The 9,490-nt window shown below is 37.3% G+C and overlaps 1 pseudogene across 1 annotated transcript; it reads left to right on the plus strand.

The window, feature by feature from the left end:
- The first annotated feature begins 5,570 nt into the window (after positions 1-5,570).
- Positions 5,571-7,716, plus strand: LOC306660528 (tripartite motif-containing protein 60-like; annotated as a pseudogene). Its single transcript has one exon. The product of its transcript is annotated as a tripartite motif-containing protein 60-like (transcript).
- Positions 7,717-9,490: the final 1,774 nt, after the last annotated feature.

Below are 9,490 nucleotides of genomic sequence, written 5' to 3' on the forward strand. Positions count from 1 at the left end.
TTATCACTCATGCAATAACTCTTCCTCCTCTAGGTGGCTGGTGTCTCAAGGCTGTTTATGTGCACTGGTATCTCTTTTGCCCAACTAGCAAGCACCTAAATTCAAAGCTATCAAACTCATAAATTCCACACCAGGTATGGAATCTGCCCCAATAACAATAGTCACTGACAAGTGGGCATGTCTTTCAGCATGGTTGTGCTGAAAGAAACCCAAAAGGGCAGTCTAGCTGTCCAAGGCTATGGATTTCAAAGTAATGATTCATTTGTCCATCCTGACATACATAGTCAAACTGATCTTTCAGGTAAAGGACAATGTAAACAGTGAAATCAAAAAGAAAATACAGGAAGTGAAAGACCACTTCAATCAAGAGATAGAGATTCTGAAAAAAATCAAGCAGAAATCTTCAAAATGAAGAAATCAATAAGCCAAATTAAAAATTCAATGGAAAGCAACACCAACAGAGTAGACCACCTGGAAGACAGAGTTTCAGGCAATGAAGACAAAATCTAGAATCTTGAAAATAAAATTGACTGTGAAGAAATGAGGTTAAGAGACCATGAACAGAACTTCTAAGAAATATGAAATAACCTAAAAACACTAAATTTAAGATTTATTGGGATAGATGAAGGTTCAGAGGTACAAACTAAAGGAATGCACACCCTTCTAAATGAAATAATACCAGAAAATTTTCTAAACCTGAATAATGAAATGGAAAATCAAATACAGGAGGCTTATAGGACCCTAAAGATACAAAATTACAACAGATCCACACCATAGCACATTATTATGAAAATGCCTAACATATATAATAAGGTTAGAATTTTCAAGGCTGCCAGAGAAAAACAACAGGTTACATTTAGAAGAAAACCAATCTGGAAATCAGCTGATTTCTCAACCCAGACCTTCAAAGCTAGAAAGTCTTGAAATAATATATATCAAGCTCTGAAAGAAAATGGATGCCAACCAAGAATATTATGCACAGAAAAATTAAGCTTCAGAATTAGTGATGAAATAAAAACCTTCCATGATAAACAAAAGTTAAAAGAATTCACAACCAGAAAGAGTGCACGCACAACATCCTCAAAATATTTCATAAAGAGAAATTAAGGGGCTGGGGTTCTGGCTCAGTGGCAGAATGCTTGCCTAGCATGTGTGAGGCACTGGGTTTGATCCTCAGCACTATATAAAAATAAAAAAAGGTATTGTGTCCACCTACAGTTAAAAATATTTTTAAAAAGAAGAAATGAAAAACTAATGTGAAAACCAGCAAAGGGAGGAACTACACTAAAGGAATAGTCAATCAAAGGAGAAACTATTTCAACTGAAAACCAGAAATAAATCAAAATGACAGGGAAAAAAATAATTTCTCAATAATAACATTGCATGTAAATGGCCTAAATTCATCAATCAAAAGACAGAAACTGGCAGATTGGATTTTAAAAAGAGACCAAAAAATATGCTATCTCAAAGAGATTCACCTCATACACAAAACATCCAAAGACTGAAGGTAAAAAAAATGGGGAAAAAAACATATTATTCACAGGGAGCTTATAAACAAGCAGAGATTTCTAACCTCATATCAGATAAAGTGGAATTCCAGTCAAAGTTAATCATAAGGGACAAAGGACATTTCACACTGCTTAAGAGAATTATACATGAACGAGACCTAACAATTGTAAATATTTATGCCCCAAACAATGGAACACCTATATACATCAAACAAACCCTTCTCAATTTCAAGGATCAAATAAACCACAACACAATAATACTGGGTGATTTAAACATGCCTCTCTCACCACTCAATAGATCTTTCAAACAAAAAGTAAATTAAAAAGTTATGGAGTTGTTTTAATTTGCATTTCTCTAATTACTAGAGATGTTGAACACTTTTTCATATATTTATTAATCGTCTGCATGTCTTCTTCTGTAAAGTGTCTGTTGAGTTCCTTGGCCCATTTATTGATTGGGTTCTTTGTATTTTTGGTGTAAAGTTTTGTAAGTTCTTTATAAATTTTCGAGATAAGTGCTCTATCTGAAGTGCTCATGGAAAAGATTTCTCCCATTCCATAGGCTCTCTTTTCTCTTTTATTGATTGTATACTTTGCTGAGAAAAAACTATTTAGTTTGAGTCCATTCTATTTACTGATTCTTGCTTTGATTTCTCTGGAAAGTAGTGTGGAGAATCCTCTAAAAACTTGGAAAGGACCCGCCTTTTGACCCAATTATCCCACTCCTCGGTTTATACCCAAAGGACTTAAAATTAGCATACTACAGTAATACAGTCGCATCACTATTTATAGCCACTCAATTCACAATAGCTAGGTTGTGGAACCAACCTAAATGCCCTTCAACAGATGAATGGATAAAGAAACTGTGGTATATATACACCATGGAATATTATTCAGTCATAAAAAAGAATAATATTATGGCATTTGCAGATAAATGGATGAATTGGAGAATATCATGCTAAGTGAAATAAGCCAATCCCAAAACACCAAAGGTCAAATGTTTTCCCTGATAAGCGGATGAAGATATATAATGGGGGTGGTGGGTGGGGAGTGAGAGAAGAATGGAAGAACTTTAGATTATATAGAAGAAAATGAGAGGGAGTAGGGTATGAAAAATGGTGGAATGAGACAGACATTATTACCCTATGTACATGTATGATTACACAAATGGTATGAATCTACATTGTGTATAGCCACAGAAACGAAATGATGTACGCCATGTGTGTACAACGAATCAAAATGCAGTCTGTAAAAAATAAAAAAACAAATAATTTTTTTTAAAAGTTATAGAACTAAAAAATACAATTAATAATTTAGACCTAACAGACATATATAGAATATTTTATCCATCAATAACTGAAATCACTTTCTTTAGCAGCACAGGGATCCTTCTTTAAAATAGATCATATCTTAGAGTTGCTTTGTAGCAACTCTTAGCAAATACAGAAAAACCTATCAGATCATAATGGAATTAAATTAGAAATCAGTGAAAAAATTAAAAATAGAAGCTACTCTAACACTGGGGACTAAATAACGTGCTACTGAATGACCAATGGATAGCAGAAGAAATCAGAGATGAAGTTTTAAAAAATACTTAGAGGTAAATGAGAATAGCAATACAACATATCAAAATCTTTGGAATGCTATGAAGGCAGTGCTAGAGGAAAGTTCATTGCATTGAACTCATTCATTAAAAGAACAGAAAGTCACCAAATAAATAACCTAACATTATATCTCAAAGCCCTAGAAGGAGAAAAACAAATCAACACCAAAAGTAGCAGAAAACAGGAAATAATTAAAATTAGAGCTGAATCAGTGAAATTGAAACAACAAGAAAATTCAAATGGAAGACAGCTGCCAATGTGGTGACACACTCCTTTACTGAGGAAGAAAGAACATGAAAGGGACATGAAAAAGGCCAGGGGTGTTCCTTGAACAGAGTGTTCTTCAAGCCCCTTCACTACAATCATGAAGCAAATATAGAGTGGTATGCTTATGAGATATGTCTCTAAATCTCAGGGCTGGCCACAGCTGTTTATCACAGCAATACACAACAGCAGTCAGTCCAGTGACTATTTCCTCATCTTACCAGGTTATGTATGACAGGCTTGGCTGACTTACACACCTTTGAAACCTACTATCATGCATATATAAGCAGGAACAGCAAGTGCATTAATCATATCAGGGATCAACAGAGTAGATTCCCATGTGCAAATACGCTGAGCTTCAATTGTTCAATGGTCCTGAAGGTCACTGGGCTCTCCTCACACTTGAGGTCAAATCTCTGGTTAAAGGCTCTGGCACTCACTGGATAGGTACTCATGCCCTGGACCCTTTTGATAGTAATAGTATGGATGGTTCCCCAGGAAAGAAGATTTCCATACCCACAGGGCAATCAGGACCCACTGAGGCAAATTCTCTCCTGAGACTGGGTTCTGCCTCCCTATGTCTCTTGCATAGAAATGCATGTGTATATAAGTGTGTGGGTGAGATCTATATCTATAGGAAGGCCTATCTCAGATATCTTAAATAGCTTTATATTAGATAAGCCTTTGAATGTCCAGCAATTGTATTATAAATATAAATGATTTATATTATATAAATACAAATGATTTGAAAAAGGTTGGTTCTGCATTCTGATATCTAAGCTAGTGAAGTCAATGTACTAAGAGTTTCAAGCCTTGGGTTTTATATTTATAATATTTTCTTATTTTCTGGGTTCTTGGTGCTCTAACACCTGGAGGCTTGCTGATTCTAGAGAGAATGTCCCTCCCAGAGCAAGCTAATTCCTAGAGACAGTAAGCGAACTTCCTGCACCTGCACCTTGGGTATGCAAATCAGCCAGCCTCTTCCTCAGGGTTTTCTCACTCTGGGCCATTATCCTCTGCCTTATTCACCCCAGGACCAGAGACCAGACAACTAGGACAGCCCCTAGCAGCAGGTCCACTCAAATTATTCAAACCAGCCACCCCTAAGCCTGCTCACCCCTTCTCTCTCACTTACCTGCTTGCTGTTCCCCCATTCCCTCCTATGAAAACCACTTTGGCAGGTTCCCATCTGTGGTTCCTCCCTCTGCCCTCTCAACCTGCCTTAGTGCTTCAGCATGTTCTCTGCATGACATGATTTGTCTACTCATTCTGGGAGACTGTGGGTAAGATGAAAACTTCTTCCTCCATGACTACCATCTCCATGTCTTAAAGCCTTATCATACCTGATTAAAGACATTTCAGGTACTATTAAGCAGGTCTGGACCCTCTCTATTCCCACCCTACCCACACTGCAGCTGTAGCTTTTTAGCACAAAAGGAAAGTTCCCTCCTTCTCCAAACAAACCAGGCCAAGGAAATAGGGTCAAGGGATAAGACCCCCACATCAGGTACCACACTGCCACACTGCCTTGAAACTCTGGAAACAATATGGTATAGAAACAACATGGGATGCGTGTGTGTGTGTGTGTGTGTGTGTGTGTGTGTGTGTGTGTGTGTGTTTGTGAGAAAGAGAGAGAGAGAGAGAGATGGGGGAGGCATCCCAACTCAGATCAGGCTTATTTAGAGGCAACATCAAATTATGTTTCAACACAAACTTAAAACATCTCTCACCTTAACTTCTGGTATCACAGATTTCAGGCACTTAGGTCCCAGTGACCTAAGGCAACTAATATAATGGAAGTAACCATTTATAGATGGCCATTAGAAGAGACATTTTAGACACTACTCCTCAATATAAAATTCTAGGAAAATTTATTCCCTTTTAGGTCAATTCTCCAGTGAATTATTTTTGTGCACGAATGTCCAATCAAAGACCTTGGTCAATAAAGAGTAGTTAGCATGCTTACCTAATTTGGATATGAAAAAGTATAAGTTAAAGTGCAGATTTCATAAAAAGTAGTTCAGATTAGGAATAGCCTTTTTAACAGGCAGTACTAGGGGATGAAATTGACCATATTATGTTGTGTTCATGTACAAATATGTAAAAACAAATTCCAGTATTATATATAATTATATTGCATTGATAAAATTTTTTAAAATTGGCATGCCCCTGCGTGCTGCAGGACTCCAGCAAGTCTCCAGCCCAGGCTGCTGAGCCGTCTGCACCAGGTTAAAGAAAGAAGATTCAAAAAAGATACATGAATTTCCTGAAGATAGAGTCTTACTAAGTTGTTGAGACTGTCCTCGAACTTTCGATCCTCCTGCCTCAGCCTCCCTGGAATGATAGGAAGGATTTCTCCTTGTGAACCCAAGGCTACTTCTTTTGAACAAGAAAAATATTAAACTTGACTTCATATCATTGAGTTAACATGTTCTAATATGCACTAGGTTGTAGGCTTAGGAGTATTGTTGGTCGTAGACTCTAGGGGTAAGTCACAGAAGGCTAAACAGGTTTATAAGGCTGACATTGGTGTGCTAAGGCAGTGGAACCAAAAGCTAGTCAGTTTTGAGGTTCTAGGGGAAGATTTCCACTAAACGCTACAGAGCCAGGCCTTCCTAAAAGAGATTACTTTGCCCACCACCTTTGTTTGTACAAGGCTTAATGGAGTTTACAACAGTCCTGGCAAACCTCCACACAGAGGCTAACTGTCCCATCTGTTTGAAGCACTTGGAAAACCCAGTGACCATCAACTGTGGGCATAACTTCTGTCTCTCCTGCATCAGTGTGTCCTGGAAGGATCTAGAGAATAGTTTCCCCTGCCCTTTTTGTCACTCTCACTGTCTAGAAAGGAAATTCACGAACAATTACCAGCTGGGTACTAAGCTACTCCCATTAAGAAGAAGCAAGAGAAAACGACAGGAAGGAAAGTTTATGTGTGAGAAGCATAAACAAGTTCTGACTTTTTTCTGTCAGAAAGACCTAGAGGTTTTATGTCCACAGTGCAGTTTCTCCTCTAATCACAAGCATCACTATATTTGGCTCATAGAGAAGGCCGCCCTCTATCACAGGAAAAAATTGGAGTACTACATTGACCCACGGAAGGAGAGAGTGGAACAAATTGAAAAACTGATTAGTATGCAAAATAGAAAATCCCTGGAAGTGAAGAAAAAGGTAGAACATAGGAGAGAAGAAGTCAAGTCTGAGTTTGAACAAATTGCTCATCTCCAAAATGAGCATGAGACTGCTCTCAGACAATTACAAGATGAAGGGTTGGATATTTCAGGAAAACTACAGGAAAACCTAACAAAGCTTTCAGACCATGCCTCCTCATTAAAATATCTGTTGAAGGAGATAGAGAGCAAATATGTAAAATCAGAAGTGGAATTATTAGCAGACATTAAGAGTATCTATCACAGATATAAAAACTCAAAATGCCCTGAACCTTTTTCATTCAAATTCAAAGATTATGTTTACCAGCTTCCTCCGCAATATTCTGGCTTAAACAGAATTATTAAGCAATTTCAAGTAGATGTAGTTCTAGATCCTGAAACAGCCAATCACAAACTTATCGTCTCTGAAGACAGAAAAAGTGTGCAATATGGAAATAGGCAAAAACCACCTCATAACCCCAGAAGATTTTACCTCTGCCCAGCTGTTTTAGGCTCCGAGGGATATAATTCTGGCAGACAGTACTGGCAGGTAGAAGTGAAAGACAAGCCTGAATGGATTGTGGGTATCTGTAAAGAGTCTCTTTCCAGAAGAAGGAAGAATCAGACTAAAACAGTTGTTGTACAGGATGGATTATGGGGAATTGGGCAATGTAGTCAGACTAATTATGTTGCATTGGGCTCTAAGAAAATTAATCTCCCAAAAGTAATACCTAGTAAGATTGGTATTTTTTTGGACTCTGAAATGGGTAAGATTTCCTCTGAAATGGGTAAGAGTACAGAGCTCTTTTCTGTACTTTTGATGATTATTTTACAGAAACACTTTGGCCTTATTTCTACACTGGAACTGACTCAAAACCTCTTAAAATCTGTACTGTCACGGATTCTGAATGGTGATGTATTAGAAGATTCATATTTTTTGCTTTCAGTTAGTGGATATAACTGAGCCAGTGAGTCTTGTTGATAGTTCCCTTTTTAAAATATTTGTTTTCACAATAAGCTATTATTTCATATAAAAATTTCAGCAAGTTCATAAAAATGTAGTTACAGTGCCTGCTTTGTAGGCATATTATGGGATCCCATTAGGAAATGCTTTAGAAATTCTTAGATACTTGGAAAAAAGTGTATTACTTTTCAAACTATATTACTTCAATGATTGTCAATAAAGGTGAATTAGATTTAAAAAAAAATTTTAATTAAAAAAAGTTTATAAGAAAAGAAGTAGCCTTTTCAAGACATTGGTTTTCTTGGTTTTAGTTTTGGATTTTTGGTTTAAGGTTTTGGTTCTAGTACTAGGGATTCAATCAGGATTCCACCACTGAAACATACTCAGCCCTTTTTATGAAATAGGGTCTTGCCAAATTGCTTATGGCCTCACTAAGTTGCTGAGTCTGCCTTTCAACTTGAGATCCTCCTGCTTTAGCCTCCTAAGTCACTGGGATTACAGACATATGCCACCAGACCAGCCAACATTTGTTATTTTTTTATTATAAATACAGCAAGTGCTCATTAAAGACAATTTGAGAAATACCTTAAAATATAAGAAATAATGTTTTGCCCATATTTCCATTGTTTCACTGCAACCAAATTTGAAATTCAGAAAAATTTTTAATACTTTTATGCGAATTTTTTACATCATGTTCAATCTAACTATATACTATAGTTATTTTTGTCACATAACTCGGGTGACATAACCCTAGAAAGACAATGCTAACTCTTCACCTTCTAGAGATGTTGCTATAAAATGACATTACCTATGAACACCTAGGTATGTAAGAACTGAGTTCATGTTTATGGTACATGGTCTAAATGAAGGTGCCACCATCAGATCTGGTTCAAATAAACCTCCTGTATGGTTGGTCCTCTTAGGTTCTCTCTCTTCCCCCGTTTCCCCATTGTATATCAGCACCAGGTTAGCCACAGGTGCCACACATTAATCACGTCAGAGCCTCCATCGGTCTGAGAACCTGGATCCTGGCTGCACAGAGCATCCTTTCTTGCCCTGTCCCCATTGTCGTCAAGTGAGAGATGTGAACAGGCTAGGACTGGGGTCTCAATATTTTGGTTGCTAATGTTAACTAATAGTACAGCACATCCAAAAACACTTCAAAGTTAATACATAATTCAAGATCCCTATCTAAGTGACTTTTTTAGAGACAAGTTTCATTTGTGCAAGAATAAAATAAAAGACGCTTTATTGTGAAGATTGACTTGTTCATAGGCATGAGTGAAATAACACAATCACTGCTTTGCTTTCAACTTGACCTATAACTTCAGCGATCACAGATCCATAAACAGAAAGGGATGGCATGTTCGTATTGCTAGGGTAACCTTGTTGAATCAATAAAAAGGCACGTATTGTTAGACATTTTTCTTTTTACAAGCAAAACTGGGATTTGGGAGAACACTGATGTAAGTAGGAGGGGCACTTGTCAGATCACATTTATTTGTATATTCTAAAATCATGTATCATTTCTTTGTGTGCTTTCTGTCTCCAATGAAACTGTCCTTTGAATCATTCATCACTAGAAATAACTGAAGATATATGGAGTCCCAGCCAGATGCAGTTCCAGCCAGAATGCAGTGACCTTGCATTCTTGGTTCATTTATTACAACAATGATAATATTTGTAGCATCCCTAAATATAGTCCGAACCAAAGCACTTTTCAGCCTCTTGTGTGCTACCATGCCACATGCAGTCATCACCACGTGTGGTCCTGCCACCAGATGTTTCTACAGCCGAGAGGACCCACACTACATTTGTGAGGGAGGATCACTATCATCTGCCTGAAATTCCCACTCAAAACTCCAGAAAAACATACCTTAGAGAAGATCTCATTTACAAAGATAATTTTTAAGAATTGTTAAAATTTACTAACCACATTCCACAACAGCTATATAGAGAGATCTGACTGGAACCAGCACTGGATCCTCATCCTTTCAGACC

Source organism: Sciurus vulgaris (genome assembly GCF_902686455.1).
Source record: "Sciurus vulgaris genome assembly, chromosome: 1".
Classification (NCBI taxonomy): domain Eukaryota; kingdom Metazoa; phylum Chordata; class Mammalia; order Rodentia; family Sciuridae; genus Sciurus; species Sciurus vulgaris.